At 49.5% G+C, this 16,326-nt stretch overlaps 1 protein-coding gene across 5 annotated transcripts in view; it reads right to left on the bottom strand.

Annotated features, from left to right (window-relative positions):
• CUEDC1 (CUE domain containing 1) overlaps positions 1-16,326 on the bottom strand; it is a 95,169-nt gene that overhangs the window by 32,841 nt on the left and 46,002 nt on the right. Inside the window, exon 1 of one of the 5 annotated variants that reach the window (XM_010372914.2) lies at positions 9,351-9,410. The exons of 3 other annotated variants lie outside the window; for them this stretch is intronic. The gene's annotated coding sequence lies outside the window, so the exon portion shown is untranslated. Of the gene's footprint in view, positions 1-8,524; positions 8,930-9,350; positions 9,411-16,326 lie in introns of those variants that run through there. One more of the 5 variants, XM_030923355.1, reaches the window with a different exon arrangement.

Here is a 16,326-nt window from a genome sequence, read left to right as displayed (position 1 = left end):
ACAAAACAAAACCATGAGGATTTGATAAAAGGACTCCTCAAGCTCTTTGCCAGCAAGAAGCCCCACTGTCACCCAGAGAAACAGGACACCTGGTTTCTATGACCACCCAGCAGGGCTGCCGGCAGGAGTGAGGCTAGGGGCAGCCCCTGCCTTCCAAAGGCTACCCCATGAGCTGTGCAGGCTGGGCATGCCATGACGCTTTGGCCACCCCCACCCCTATCACTTAGATCTGTAAGGGTGGGGCATTCCTTTAAAATTTGTTTTTAATCTTTAAAAATCAGAAGAAAGGCCAGGCTTGGTGGCTCATGCCTGTCATCCCAGCACTTTGAGAGGCCGAGACGGGCAGATCATCTGAGGTCCGGAGTTCGAGACCAGCCTGGCCAACATGGTCAAACCCCATCTCTACTGAAAATACAAAAATTGGCCTGGTGTGGTGGTGCGTAACTGTAATCCCAGCTACTTGGGAGGCTGAGGCATGAGAATCACTTGAACCAGGAGGCGGAGGTTGCAGTGAGCCAAGATCACACCACTGTACTCCATCCTGGGCAACAGAGTGAGACTCTGTCTCAAAAAAAAAAAAAAAAATTAAAAAAAGACCTTTTCTTTTCTAATTTTTCTCTCTCCTGCCTCAACACTTGTGGCCATGTCTGTAGCCAATGGGAGATGTGGGGCAGGGACGAGGGCAAGAGGTTCCAGAGGAGGTGAATGAGGTCCCTCATGGACAAATTGGTCCCAGAGCCTCAGTCCTAAGGACATCATCATTCATCTCTGCTCCTGAGGCCCAAATATCAGGCGTGGCTGCCACAAAAGGCACCATCAAGAAGCCAACACTGCCTTGCAGTGAAAAAGATCCAAGACAAGGCTCCTCAGCAGAGAAACATGTCATTTCTTTGGTTCATCTTAGCAAGATAATGGTCATAACAGTCATAATGAGAATAGATAATATTTATTGCCTGCTTCCTTATATGCTAGCCACGACTCGAAGTGCCTTATTGCATGTTAACTCTCTTCATCCCCTCTACAGCTCTATGAGGTGCATATTACTACTGCTGTTTCCACTTTATAGTAGAAAAATGAGGCGTAGAAGAGTTGAGTAACTTGTTCAAGGTCACACAGCTAAGCGGCCAAGCTGAAATTTGAACCCAGAAGGTCAGATTCCAGATTTAACGCTCTGTATCCACTGGGCTTGATCACCATTCCATACTCCCTAGAGCCAAGCACAGAGCTGGGCACACAGCAAGAACCCAATAACTGTGAGTTAAATTGAATTCTAAAGGGCAGGGTTGCCCCTGGAGAGGCTGGGGGTGCCTGGGTGCCGCTGGAGGTATAAGGGATGGTGCTTATGTCCAGGAAGCAATGGAGAAGACAAAACTGTGGCAGTTTCCTCACAAAAACTTTTTCCCACCCTACTGAAGTTGTCAAGTTGCCTGAGCAACCAACTGTTTTCCACCACAACCTGGGCTGGCTGGGGACTATTTCCACAACAGTCCCTCTCTCCATAAACAAAAGCCACCAGCTCAGCCAAGATATTCGACTCAGGTGCCTGGAAGGAGACCAAACCTCAGTGGATGAGGGGGGTTACTGTCCCCCCTGCCCTCCCGCAGGTGCCACAGCTCTAGGGGACCCCACTGGGCTGGCAGGAACACGTGCGTTCATGCTACCAAGTCAAATGGCCCATGCTGGAGGAAGGAGGCCACCAGTAACTCAGGTGCAGGGCCAAGGAAGCTGGGCTGGTTCCAGGCATGAGCTCATACTGGACCAGGCCCAGCTTCTTGGGAAAAGGGGTCAGCTGCTCCTCCCTGGGCTTCTCCTATAGGCAGTCAGGCTGAAGCCCTCCAACAGGCTGAATTCTGAGGTCTGGACAGCAGCAGGAGACACTTCTGGGCCCCCGGGACAGGCAGCAGTCAATGCCCCACAATTTAGCATCTGAACATGCCCAGGTAATCCAGGCCAAGGAACCCATGATTAGAAAGGAGTGCTCAGGATGGGCAGAGGAGGGTCCTGCAAACAGAACTCCCAACCCCTGCCCCTACCCTCCACACTAAGGCACACTTTGCACCTCCCTACTGATTCAGGAATTCCACTTCTATGAAATTTACCCACAGATGTTATGTTTACAACTGTGTATGTGCATAAGGATATTCCTTGTAAGTGTAACAGCAGAAGACTGGAAACACTCCACAAGTCTACCCAGTAGCAGGCTGATGAAAATATGATACATTATCATCATCTTCCTCTCTCTATATAATGCTATTCAATAACAAAAATGAGGGATTTCAATATGTCTCCTTAGCCCAAGACCTAAGGGAACAATGCAAGGTACAAAACAATGAGTATAGTCACTCTACTATAGTGCATTATGGGGGTGTGTGTGTGTGTGTGTATGTGTGTGTGTGTGTGTGTATGAACTCTGAAAGGATTCACAAGAAACTTACATGTTTCCCCTGGGGAGAACTGGGTCATAAGAGATAGATCAGGGAAACTTTTCCACTATAGATTCCTGTATACCTTTAAAATTTTGATTGATACTCATTTATTAATTTAAAAATAAAATATACAAATCCATTATTATTGGATTACTAAGCATTAATAGCATTGCCAGTGATTTTTATATCTTTTGCCTTTTTTTTTTTTTTTTTGATATGGAGTCTCTCACTGTCATCCAGGCTGGAGTGCAGTGGCGTGATCTCAGCTCACTGCAACCTTTGCCTCCTGGGTTCAAGTGATTCTCCTGCCTCAGCCTCCAGAGTAACTGAGACTACAGGCACGTGCCACCATGCCAAACTAATTTTTTGTATTTTTAGTAAAGACAGGGTTTCACCATGTTGGCCAGGCTGGTCTCGAACTCCTGATCTCAGATGATCCGCCTGCCTAGGCCTCCCAAAGTGCTGGGATTACAAGTGTGAGCCACCGCACCCAGCTATGTCTTTTGCATATTATATTATCTACAACAGACATAAGTTACTATTTAATAATAATTATAGCAAACATCTATGAGCACTTGCTAGATGCATGCGTTTTCTCTACACTTGGCATGCATTATCTCATCCAATCCCCACAGTACAGCAATGAATGCATCCACTTCACAGAAAAGAAAACTAAGGCTCAGAGAGATTAAATAACTTACACAAGGTCACACAGTCAATGGCAGAGCCAGATTTGGAATCCAAACAGTCTGGCCCCGGAGTCCATGATCTGCTATATTCCAACCTATAGTGTCTCTAATTAAAAGTTTTTCTAGAATGTCTTTACTCTCTAATTAAAACAAAATTTTTAAAAACCTGAATTATGGCCAGGTGCAGTAGCTCACACCTGTAACCCCAGCACTTTGGGAGGCTGAGGCAGGCGGATCACGAAGTCAGGAGTTTGAGACCAGCCTGGCCAATGTCGTGAAACCCCATCTCTACTAAAAATACAAAAAATTAGCTGGGTGTGGTGGCAGGGGCCTGTAATCCCAGCTACTTGGGAGGCTGAAGCAGGAGAATCACTCAAATCCAGGAGGCAGAGGTTGCAATGAGCCGAGATTGCACCACTGCACTCCAGCCTGGGCGACAGTGCAAGACTAGGTCTAAAAAAAAAAAAAAAAAAAAAAAAAAAAACTGAATTATGATAGAAAAAATCTTAAGAAAGCAAACCCCAGAGGATCCAGGGCTTTAAACCTTTTCAATCCTAAGAATCCCAACCCAATCCTTCCTGCTCTGATCATTTAGGCAGGCTTTCTCCAGTCACCGCACCCCCGTGGGGCACCCTCCAACCTTGGTCAGGGACCCACCTGCCTCCTGCTGGGGATGCAGGGAAGGAATGAGGGTTGAGTGGGCAAAGTGCCGGCTCATAGCATAGCTGTTTCAGAGGTAGAACCATAGTGTGGAGGAACTGTTGGGGCACAGCAGGGCTGGGGGTCTGGCCAGGAAACTCCTGGTGGAGGGGAAACCACAAGTTGATGTTTACTGGTGCTATGTCTGGGGTAGGAAGCCATGGAGCTGAGTGGTCAGGAGTGGGGCTTTAGCCTGAGTGGTCAGAAGTTGGGCAGTCCTCTGTTTACCTCCTGATCCTGCAGCTTACTGGGCAAGCAGGATTGCTCTGAGCCTGTTTCCTTATCTGTAATATGGGGATACCTATACCTTCTCAGATGGGGCTCCTGCAGGGGATTCACTGTGGTGGCATGCACAGCACCCCACAAGGGAAGCTGTCAGTCAGGGGCAGCTGTTAGTAAGACTCTATGAGCACTGGCCATAGCACCCCAAGGCCATATAGTTCCAAGGGGCTGAGTCTAGAGTCTGGCCCAGACGTCTAGTCTGGGAATATGACCTTGAATCCAGCCGTGAAGGGAGCGAATGTGCAGCGTAAAGGCCTCCCTACTCAGGGACCTCTACGACCTCAGGCTGGGAGAGCTCAGGGACCCTAAGGGAAGAGCAGGGAGCTGGGCCAGCAGCCAATACCCTGCCCTCCAGCTAAGCTTCCAAGGGTAGGAGAAGTGATTGGAATAATGCAGGGTGCCCACTCCTACCCAGGGGAAGGAGGTGGCTTAGAACTGGCCCCCAGGGGAGTGGCTCCATGGGCCCTGGGCAGCAGGAGCACAGGCAGAGTGACCCTCTCAGAAATGCCTTCTCTGGCAGCTGAGGAATGCAGGCTCAGGGCAGAGGAACAGAGGCTGGGAGGGAGGGGTGGCTGGCCCAGGGCTGAGCTTCAGAAGAGTAGGCAGCAGCTGCGGCTGGGAGGCCGCCCACCTCAGGCAGCCGGGACACCATCAGAAATTCCACCCAGAGTGAGAAGGACCCAGCCCAGACAGCAGATGGGATAGTTTAGAGCCACTTACTGCTGGGCCAACTACACCCCCCAACCACAGACTGCTCCCTCCGCCTGGCCTCGGCCCCTGCTCTGCCTGTGTAGCAGCAGAGCTCCCCTTGCACAGCCAGGAGCGCCCAGATGCCAGCTGCCTAGGTCCCCTCTCCTGCCCATCCGCACACCCACGTGCCCACACATATACTCTGGAGCTGCCACGGTTAGGGAGGCAGGAGAAACCTCATGTTCTCACTTCCAGATGGTGCATGTTGCCAAAGGTCACAGAGCCCAGTGGCTGCAGCACTGGGATTCGAACCCAGATCGTGAGACTCCTGGCCAGTGCTCTCTCCTTGTATGGGCACACATAGCAACACATGCCAGCACACAGCTCACATGCCTGCATGTGCTCACAGGCTCCCACTCATTGCCACACACACCAGCTCACTCAACCCCATTCACTTGCACAGTGCCACATGCTCCTCCCAGGCCCTCACAGCCATAGGACACAGACACCGCTTTAGGATTTTTTCTTGAACCGTCCCACACAGCCCAGGCACTCAATGTACTACTCCCCTCTTTGCCCAACTCTGAAGCTAAAATTACAGTCACTCTTCTATACGCACTCACTAGTGTGCACTGACAGCACCCTCAGCCCTCCCACAGCCCACCCTCCAAGCCACCCCCTTCATTAGGCCGATAGCAGGGCCACATGAGGCCTTGGGATCCCTCTCTTCCCCCATCTGCACCCGGAATGGATTTTACAGCATTGGTAAGGTCAGGCTGACCTGACTGGCAGCAAAACTGGCCAGAACCAGGAAGTGGCACACCCTGGCCAAGACACCAGCTTCCTGGTTCCCTGCAGGCCCAGCTCCTAGAAGGCAGCGCAGGGAAGGACTTCAGGCCAGCCGGGGCTGGTAACCTCGGCCCCAAATCTAACAATCAGGGGAAGGGGACAAGAGCTCTTAGGGGTCCCATAACCAGCCTCCTTTGCCTCCCGAGGGCCTCAATCTCTACTTCTAGAAAATGGAGAGAAACAGTCCCTGTTTAGTCTGATCATTGAAATCTTCCAGGGATATATAGGTGGGGGCTGGGAGAGTGGGTCAGGACCAGAGAAAGGTACCACTTTTCTAGGTGCAAACTGGGATGAGTCCTCTGCAGAAACAGCCTGCTGCATCCTAGTCCCCCAGGGATGGAAGGGTCTGTACACTTTCTTTAGCTACAGAACCAGAACCGCTTTCTTCAAATGAAACCCTCAGCAGAAGTCCATTATGTAAAGGCATTAAACAGAAACCTGCCCTCATCCACCCCCAGCAATTATGTATAATCAGAGAAGCTGCCATTTAGCGAGTGCTAGGCAAAGTGCTTCTCATGCATCACATCGTTTAATCCTCGTGACAATGTAGTACTGTAGGTTATTACCTTCCACCATCATCATGACCATTTTATAGATAGATATACCGAGTGGTGTGTGACCTAGAGATTGTCCAGGACTGCGCCACATTTAAATTGCAGGTACATGTCAAGTCTCCTGACATACCAGTTACTTGCAATGCATTTTAAAGCCTGGGTTTAAATCCCTCATGCTCCCATCTCTCAAGTTGTTTGCATCTCTGCCTGTTCTGCTCACTGCTACTGATGAGGCTTCAGGAAATGCAGTGAGCTTTTCCATCAGTCTAAGAAGTCAAATGCTCTTTGCACTATAGCAGTGTATCTCAGAGGGTGGTGGCGACCACCTTCCTCAGACTCCCCATATTCTCTAACTCACTATTAAATGAGAATTTCTGAGGACATGGCCTGGGGATTTGCTTTCTAACAAGCTCCCTGGGTCATTCCCATGCACAGGAAAGTGTGAGGACCACTCTCTTGCAAGGTGATGCAGTTCAGGACCTGGATGCTGGTTTTGGTCCCATCACTAATTAGCCAAGTGATCTCGGACAAATCATTTTACCTCCTGGGCCTCCAGGTTTCCATCTGGAAAATGGGAGGGTAGGACTAAATAATCTCCAAGACTCCTTTCACCTCCAACATCCTCTGTGTCCACTCCAGGTTCCCAGCTGGTCCACAGGTATATAAACTGAGTTTCACGGACTGCTCGGTCCCTATAGCAGCCAGCACACAGTGTAGATACTCATGACAAAAAGTTCCTGTCTGGTTGACTTAAGGAAACATGCAAAAATACCTTACCTCTGGCTCTAGGCCCTAAACAGATGACTTTTGGATCATCCATGCCACCTACCCCTCCCCTGAATATTTATTTTCTTCATTCCAGCCCCAGCCGTGAGCCAAGCAGGACTCTGTAAACATTGAGTCTGCACACCTGGGCTTAGTCAACAGTCATCAAACAAAGGCACTGCCAAATCACCTCACAAGCCCAAACTTGCACCTACTCTGTTTGTCACAGGGAAGCAGCCACCTGGGAGGTGTGAATGGTGTGCTCCCCCTTTCCCAGCACAGAATGGACATGAGGGACTGGGCTGTATAGAGGATGTAGCCGAAATGGCCCCAGCCTACAAATGGGTTACAAGTTTAATCAGACTTAAGGGATGTGAGAAAACAGCATGAGAAGCAGCCAGCAGTTGCTAGAATCTTCCAGAAGCAGCTAGACATTTGTCAGTCCCTTGGCTCCTTTGATGATCATCATTAAAACATGATGCATTGGCCAGGCGTGGTGGCTCACACCTGTAATCCCAGCACTTTGGGAGGCAGAGGCGGGCTAATCACCTGAGGTCAGGAGTTCAAGATCAGCCTGGCCAACACAGTGAAACCCCATCTCTACTAAAAATACAAAAATTAACCAGGCATTGTGGCAGGCACCTGTAATCCCAGCTACTCGGGAGGCTGAGGCAGGAGAATTGCTTGAACCTGGGAGGCAGAGGTTGCAGGGAGGCAGCGGTTGCAGTGAGCTGAGATTGCGCCATTGCACTCCAGCCTGGGAGACAAGAGTGAGACTCTACCTCAAAAAAAAAAAAAAAAAAAAAAAAAAAACCATGATGCATTCAGTACTTGAACCCAGGAGGCGCAGGTTGTAGTGAGCTGAGATCACACCACTGCATTCCAGCCTGGGCAACAGAGCAAGACTCTGTCTCAAAAAGAAAACCATGATGCATTCAGATAGGGCTTGAACACTGCTTGCTGGTGGCAAACGTATGACTGCCTCATTCTTCAAGGTCTGTGGATCCCTAACAGTAGAGTTGTGGGGATTATCAGACCCACAGCCCGGACACGGGGTGAATTGAGATTCATGCTACCTTTGTGTATGGTGAACCTGTGTGCATGTGCAAAATAACTAAAGAGGAAGGATGAACAGGAAAGGCAAGGATGAAAACCCAGCTTCCACAGGTGAAACATCTGTGAACTGTAGCCAGGATCTGCTGATCCTAGCCATTTGAGAATCCCAAGATAGATCATCCTTTCACTCTGACCACACTGACTATCCACAATGATTGTGCTTTATGTGTGCACAGCCCTCAACAGCTTATGATGCTGCGGGAAAGTCCCCAAACCCTTTGCATTCAGCCAGGCTCCAGGTTGGGCACAAACCCTATAGCAGAGAGCTGGCCTGGGTGCCATGCCATCCTCCCAACAATCCTATGAAGTAGGGACTGTTATTTTGCAGAGGAGGGGATTGAGGTACAGAGGAGTTAAATACCTTGCCCCAAGCTTCGCAGCCAGGAGTAACCAGGTCAGGATTCCACCCTAGAGCCCACACTCCAACCCATCACCACGCTGTCACCCCACTTACAATAATGAACCTCTGCACCTCTGCATGGGACAAAGAGGGAAACTGAGTCTTCCAGGAGACCTGGGCACATGAGGCCATCCTGGCAATGATCCCACCTCCAGCCATCCAGGAGCAGGAGCGAAGCTGCTGCATTGAGTGTGTAGGTGCGGCGGGCCAGCCAGGGAGCAGGGAGGTAAAAAAGTAATGGGGCACCTCAGCTCTGAGCTGGGCAGGTGAAGACCCACCACATGCTTCCTCTGCCACAGCAGTCCCAGGCCAGGAGGGCACCTTGCCAGGCTCCACTGCCACCCACAGCATGGCCTCCCTGTCCTGGTCTGGGCTCTCCTCGGAGTTGTATTTCCATGGCAGCCACAACGGGCAGCAGCCAGGGTGAGTCAGGCCAGGCAAGAGGAAGTGACCACACTTGAAAATTATTAACATGCAGGGCTGAGCTTGAGGCCTTTGTTCTTGAGCAAAGACTGTAGCATTTCACTTTCAGGAAGGAGCTAGGAGGGTGGGGCAGGCTCAGAATTGCACAATCAAAGCACAGGCTCAAACACAGACAGGTTCCAGGTGGAAGTCAGCTTAGACAGGCCACCTGCAGAAAAGTGCAGGCCAACCCACGGCCCCATATAGCAGGTCCACAGAGAAAGTACAGGCCAACTCATCTCCACTGTCTTTTAAATCAGAGACCGGGCACAGTATATGAAAACCTATATAATCCCAGTGCTTTGGGAGGCTGAGGTGAGAGGACCACTTGAGGCCAGGAGTTTGAGACCAGCTTGAGCAACATAGAGACCCTTTCTCTATACAAAAGGAAAAATTAGCCAGGCATGGTGGTGCGTACCTGTAGTCCCGGCTATTCAGGAGGGTGAGATGGGAGGAGTACTTGAGCCCAGGGTTCAAGGCTGCACTGAGCTATGATGGCTCCACTGCACTCCAGCCTGGGTGACAGAGAGAGACCCTGTTTCAAAAAAAGAAATCAGAGAGGATTTCCAACAGCGATAAAAATCAGGGTTTTGTGGTCAAAGGTGTTCCAAGTCAAGGAGACCAAGTGAAGGAGACACAAGGCCGGCCACAGAGGAAAGGATGGGACTCTGGGCAGCCAGACCCCAGTGGGAGCCCTGTGTCTGGGAGAGATGAAAGACAACCCCTCGCCCCAGTTGGCAGGGGGCAGCCCCAGCTCTACAAAGGCTGCCTTCCTACACCCGCTTTCCAAAAGATGGCACCTCTCCTCCAACCATGCAGGTGTTCTGGCCCCCCAACCCCACCGCATCTCCTAGGCAAGAAAAACACCCATAACTGTCCCCACAGGCACCCAGCAACCCTGAAACACTGTGTCTCGGGCAACTTTTCAGAGCTGCAGCTGTTCCCTTAAAATGTCACACATCAGCCACCAGGAGTGGTGGGAAAGGCTGAATTCTGGAGAAGAGGGATGAAGGCTGGGGAGGTGGGAGGGAGGGAAGGGAATATGGTCACCAGAGGAAAAAAGTCAGTCAACAAGGAAAAATCTGATTCTAAAAACATAATGCAAACAACAAAAAAACAGGCTTTGAGCAAGCCTCATAAGCCCTGGGGCCCAGGCCTGTCCTTAGTTCCCGGGAACGGGCCCTTGCTTCCCGTCCCATTTCACAAGGGTCATCAAGAGGCTAAGATTTCACTTTGCTCCCCTCCTGCACTTCATGAGAGCTTAACCTTGAGGCCTTCGAGGAAATTAGGAGAAATGAGAACCCTGTCCTTTGGCAATTACAAAGTAAATGGCCCTAGGGGCCCGGCGTGGGGGTGGATCTCGCTACCGTGGCAGGGGGGCAGTGGGGGGCGACCTCATTCCCACCCTTCCTTGGCTCTGCAGGGTGGCTGCAGCAGAGGTGGCTTGTTTAGGGAAGCTGCCTGCTCCATCCGTGCTGGGACCACAGGGGCAGGCCACCCACCAGGTCCAACTCACCCCCTCACCAAACCGGCTCTTTTTGTAAAGGGCTTTTGGGGACAGGAAGCAATAAACAGAGTCAAGCGGCCAAGATGCAGGGGCTGATTATGCAGTTTATGGAATTTCCAGGCCTCTTTGTACTCTCCCACCAGCTGCCGGGGCTCTGCAGAAAAAGGTGCTGGAGAAAGACCGGCTGGTCCCTGGCTTTACAGGTGGCCTTTTGCCAGGCCTAACTGGGCCTTCCTGAGTGAGTGAGGGGGCTATACGCCTCGAGGGCCCTACAAGTCACCATGAAGAACAGTGCCACCCAGTACCACTAGAGACCAGCAGGCTAATGGCGACAGCTTCTCTCTCACTGACACACACACACACACACACACACACACACACACACACACACACACTCCAGCCTGCTGCTCAACTCTCCACCCAGCTCTAAGTCACTCCGGTATTCCCAGAGGGGAAGGGATGCCTGGCTGCGCTGCCTGCATGCTGAGGCCAGGTGGGTGGCCCTCCTTCACAAGGAAGCTCACAGCTCAGCTCAGTTTAGCTGCACTGGGGGTGGCAAGCAACTCAGGAAAGACTGAGGCTGGTGGGGAAGGTGGCTCTGGGCTGGAGGGCCTCCCCAGTGCGTGCTCAGCTCACATTCCCCAAACAGGCTGTGACCTGGTGAAAGGTAGGCCCAAATGTGCAAAGCCATAAATGAAGAGCTAAAATGGGGAACCACCCACTTGTCTCTCAATACCCTATATGCAATAAACAACACAGGGCATGTCCACATGCAGCCGACACCTTCCAGTGCCAAATAGAATCGCATGAAATAAACCAAGTGGCCAGGCCATGTGTACACTATACCATTTTTGTTCAAATGTCTGGATGTCCATGTGTATACTTGGGTACACACAGGAAGACGTCTGGGTGGATATGCACCAAATCTCAGGCAGCAGTTACCTAAGAGGAAGGGTTGCATGGGGGCAACTTCTCCTCTTTGCTTCATGTACCTCTGCGACCTTTGGTGTTCTTACAAGAAATAGGCATTATTTCTGCAGTCTAAAATAAGATATTACACAAAATAAAGTTCATTGTTGGTGGCAATGTAAAATGGTACGGCCACTATGAAAAAGATAGTGAAACACAGTGAAAAACCACAGTTTGGTGGTTCCTCAAAGTTAAACACAGAATTACCATATGCTCCAGTGATTCCATTCATGGGTATATACCCCAACAAATTGGAAACAGGACTCAAATAGGTCATTGTACACCAATGTTCATAGTGGCGTTATTCACAATAGTCCACAGCTGGAAACAACCCAACTGTCCATCAATAGATAAATGGATAAATAAAATGTACTCTACATACTTAGAACAATGGAATATTACTCAGCCACAAAAAGGAATGAAATGCTGACATAGGCTACAATGTGGATGAACCTTGAAAGCATTATACTAAGTGACAGAAGCCAGACATAAAAGTACAAATATTGTATAATTCCACTTATATAAGGAACCTAGAATAGGTAAATTCATGGAGACAGAAAGTAGAATAGAGGTTTCCAAGGACTGAGGGAAGGGGGAGAATTGGGGAGTTATTATTTAATGGGCATAGAGTTTCTGTTTGGGATGATAAACAAGTTCTGGAAATGGATAATGGTGATGGTGGCACAATAATGTGAATGTACCAAATGCCACTGAATTATACGCTTAAAAATGGTTAAAATGGTAGGTTTTATATTTAGTATGTTTTACCACCAAGAAAGAGAGAGACAAATAAGGCACCAGGTTGTAGAAGACACTATGAGTCAGGCCGGGTGCAGTGGCTCATGCCTGTAATCCCAGAACTTTGGGAGGCCAAGGCGGGCAGATCACCTGAGGTAGGGAGTTCCGAGAGCAGCCTGGCCAACATAGTGAAACCTCATCTCTACTAAAAATATAAAAATTAGTTGGGCATGATGGCGGGCACCTGGAATCCCAGCTACTCAGGAGGCTGAGGCAGGAGAATCGCTTGAACCCAGGAGGCGGAGGTTGCAATGAGCCGAGATCATGCCATTGCACTTCAGCCTGGGCAACAAGAATGAAACTCCATCTCAAAAAAAAAAAAAAAAAAAAAAAAAAAAGAAGACAACACCATGAATCACCATCACCAGGCAGAAGAGGGCACTACTTGGGCTATTTAGAGAGAGGGCAGCCAGCACACAGGAAATCCTGGCCTGCACAGAGGGGCCCTGTCCCCATCTGCATGGAGTGGGCTGTAAGACAATGACACCCCTGTTGATGAGGGCTGTTCAGATGGCCTGCAGAGTCACGCATGCCACAAGGCTGGGGGAGACGGCACTGCAGGGATACTTTCCAGACATTTGAAATCCTTGGGTTATGACACGCTAGGAAACAATTATTTTAAAAGATTAGTGTGCTGGAAAACAAAGCATGCATCAGGGAACCTTGGACAGGAGGGGACTAGGGAAGAGAGATGCTGGAGGAAGCAGGCAGGAGAGGCTGGGAGAAGAGCATCAGCGGACAGTCTGTCCTAGAGGGCCCTCAGCCAGGCTGGATCATTCACTCCACAGACAGGAGCACGCTCCCAGGTTCAGGGTAGTGGGAAAGTGGGGGTAAGGGATAAGAGGACCCTGTTTACATCTGGTAAATACCTCTGTACATCTTCAGCATCCCCACAAATCTTGTTCAAAAATACATACTGGGCCGGGCACAGTGGCTTATGCCTGTAATCCCAGAACTTTGGGAGGCCAAGGCAGGTGGATCACTTGAGGTCAGGAGTTCTATACCAGCCTGGCCAACATGGCTAAACCCTGTCTCTACTAAAAATACAAAAATTAGCTGGGCGTGGTGGCAGGCGCCTGTAATCCCAGCTACTCAGGAGGCTGAGGCAGGAAAATTGCTTGAACCCTGGAAGTGAAGCTTACAGTGAGCTGAGATCACGCCACTGCACTCCAGCCTGAGCAACAGAGTGAGACTCTGTCTCAAAAAAAAAAAAAAAAAAAAAAAAAAATATATATATATATATATATATATATAGAGAGAGAGAGAGAGAGAGAGAGAGAGTACCTATCTAAAATGAGAATGAAAAAGTTGCCAGTGCACCCCACCCCCCTATTCTTGCAGAAGGCCCAAATTCCTGTGATTTGAGGCCAAGCCATAGGATCCAGAATAGGGAATAAGACGAAAATTACCAGGGTGAGCTGAACACCATTGTGACTGGACCTTGTTCACACATGCGTGCCCACCGGCCAGCCACCAGGCATCAGGTTCTTTTTGAGATGAAATCTTGCTCTATTTCCCAGGCTGGAGTGCAGTGGCGTGATCTCAGCTCACTGCAACCTCCACCTCCCAGGTTCAAGTGATTCTTCTGCCTCAGCCTCCTGAGCAGCTGGGACTACATGTGCTCGCCACCACACCTGGCAAATTTTTGTATATTTGGTAGAGACGAGGTTTTGCCATGTTGGCCAGGCCGGTCTCGAACTCCTGACCTCAGGTAATCCACCTGCCTAGGCCTCCCAAAGTACTGAGATTACAAGTGTGAGCCACCACACCTGGCCATCAGGTTCCTCTTGAAGGAGAGAAGCACAGAGGAGCTTGGGCACACCCGAGTAGGGCCCCGCATGCTGAGAACTGTGATGCCAAGACAGGTTTCCCAGGGGCATGGTTTCCTGAGGTTTAGCCACTTATCTCCAATCATGCAAGGACTAAGAGAAGCCTTGCGTGGAGCACATTTGTGGTCAGCGGCAGCTCTGCCTCACTTGAGATAAGGATATTTAAAGAGTAGATTTTTAAACAAAAGGATGTTGTATCCAGGGGCTCTCTGAAACATGCCAGGTATTATTTGTCTCTACCTGTGTGCATTTGTGTGTGTACACGCATTAGAAAGAAGACAGGCAGTTTTGAAAGATCATAATGTGACTGGGTGCGGTGGCTCACGCCTGTAATCCCAGCACTTTGGGAGGCCGAGGCAGGTGGATCACAAGATCAGGAGATCAAGACCAACCTGGCTAACACGGTGAAACCCCGTCTCTACTAGAAATAGAAAAAATCAACTGGGCGTGGTGGCAGGCACCTCTAGTCCCAGCTACTCAGGAGGCTGAGGCAAGAGAATCCCTTGAACCCGGGAGGCAGAAGTTGCAGTGAGCCGAGATGGCGCCACTCCACTCCAGCCTGGGTGACAGAGTGAGACTCTGTCTCAGAAAAAAAAGAAAGATCATAATGTAGCCACTATGGCTGTCTCAGAGACCTACTTCTTCTAGAACTTACTGTGTAATAAGGTAGCCGCTGGTCATGTGTGACAATAAAAATTTTAATTTTAATTAAAATTAATTAAAATGTATTTACTATTTTTTTTTTTTTTTTTTTTTTTTTTTTGAGAAGAAATCTCATTCTGTTATGGCGAGACGGGTTTTCACCATGTTGGCCAGGCTGGTCTCAAACTCCTGACCTCAATCTGCCTGCCTCAGCCTCCCAAAGTGCTGGGATTACAGGCGTGAGCCACCGTGCCTGGCCTGAAATTAAATAAAATGTAAAATGCAGTTCTTTGGTCATCCCATCACATTTCAAGTGTTCATCAGCCATTATGGTTAATGGTCATGATATTGAACAGGACGTATTTTAGAACATAAGCCCTGACTCACTGTAACTGGAAGGGCTTTATTATGACTTTCTGGGGGAGACAAAGGACTATGGATGGTCAATCCCCAGCAGAGAAGCCCTCCATATCTCCTGGGCAGACACGGCTGGGGTGAGCTCTGTGTCCTCTCATCACTGAGTCCTCAGCCTCATCCAAGATCAAAGCACTGGCTGTTTCCTGTGAAACTTGACACCCAGGCAGAGAGAAGCAGGGGTCCAGCTGGGAGCCTAAATTCTGATGTCCACACTAGCAGGGCCCAGGCCTCAGAGGACCAGGCTCAGAAAGGCTCTCCCAGTTTGCCTCACCAGGGGGAAGGATGTCTTAGCATCCCTAGGCTCCTCCCCTGTTCCCTGTCCTGGGTGTGCAAATGCAAAACTGCTTTCTTGGGCTTCTCCAGAGCAATGGGAAGGACTTAGAGAAAAAGGGCAGCTGAGGCGGGGATATGTATGTGTGTGAGGGTAGAGAGCATGTAAGTGCACATTAAAGAGAACCCAATGGTCAGGCTAAGGAAATAACCGAAAGAAGTTCTAGCAACACAATGACTGGATGTTTGATTCTGGTTTTGTTTTGTTTTGTTTTAGAGATTCTCTCTCTTCTGTTGCCCAGGCTGGAGTGCAGTTGCAGGACCATAGCTCACTGCAGCCTCAAACTCCTGGGCTCAGGCAATCCTCCTGCCTCAGCCTCTCGAGTAGCTGGGATCTCAGGCACAGGCCACCATGCCTAGCTCCCTCCATCCCTTTCTTTTCCTTACAATTTTTGTGTTAAAGAACACAGGCCATTCAATGTTAGCCTTCCCCACAGACTGGAGTTTATGGAGTAAGTTTTTTTTTTTTTTTTTTTTTTTTTTTTTCCTGCTAAACTTCAGTGACCTCCTCTGCTCAACCCATGGGGCTCCTGTGACCATAAAAATAAAAAATACACCTGAAAGCACATAGGGAAATGCTTATGGTAGTTTAAGCAAAGAACACAAGATGCAAATGAGCACAGAATGCAAATTGACATATATATGTTATGTTTTCAACTACAGAAAAAAATTGCATAGAGAAAAGGATCAAAAAGATCTATGCCTAGGGTGGGGCACAGTGGTTCACACCTGTAATCCCAGCACTTTAGGAGGCCAGGGCAGGAGGATCGCTTGAGCCCAAGTGTCTGAGACCACCCTGGGCAACATGGTGAGATCCTGTCTCTTATAAAAAGGAAAGCAGGCTGGGCGCAGTGACTCACGCCTGTAATCCCAGCACTTTGGGATGCCAAGGCGGGCAGATC

This window comes from Rhinopithecus roxellana, chromosome 19 (assembly GCF_007565055.1).
Source record: "Rhinopithecus roxellana isolate Shanxi Qingling chromosome 19, ASM756505v1, whole genome shotgun sequence".
Taxonomy (NCBI): Eukaryota; Metazoa; Chordata; class Mammalia; order Primates; family Cercopithecidae; genus Rhinopithecus; species Rhinopithecus roxellana.
The sequence above is the reverse complement of the archived record's forward strand: the minus strand, read 5'-3'. Positions and strand labels throughout refer to the sequence as shown.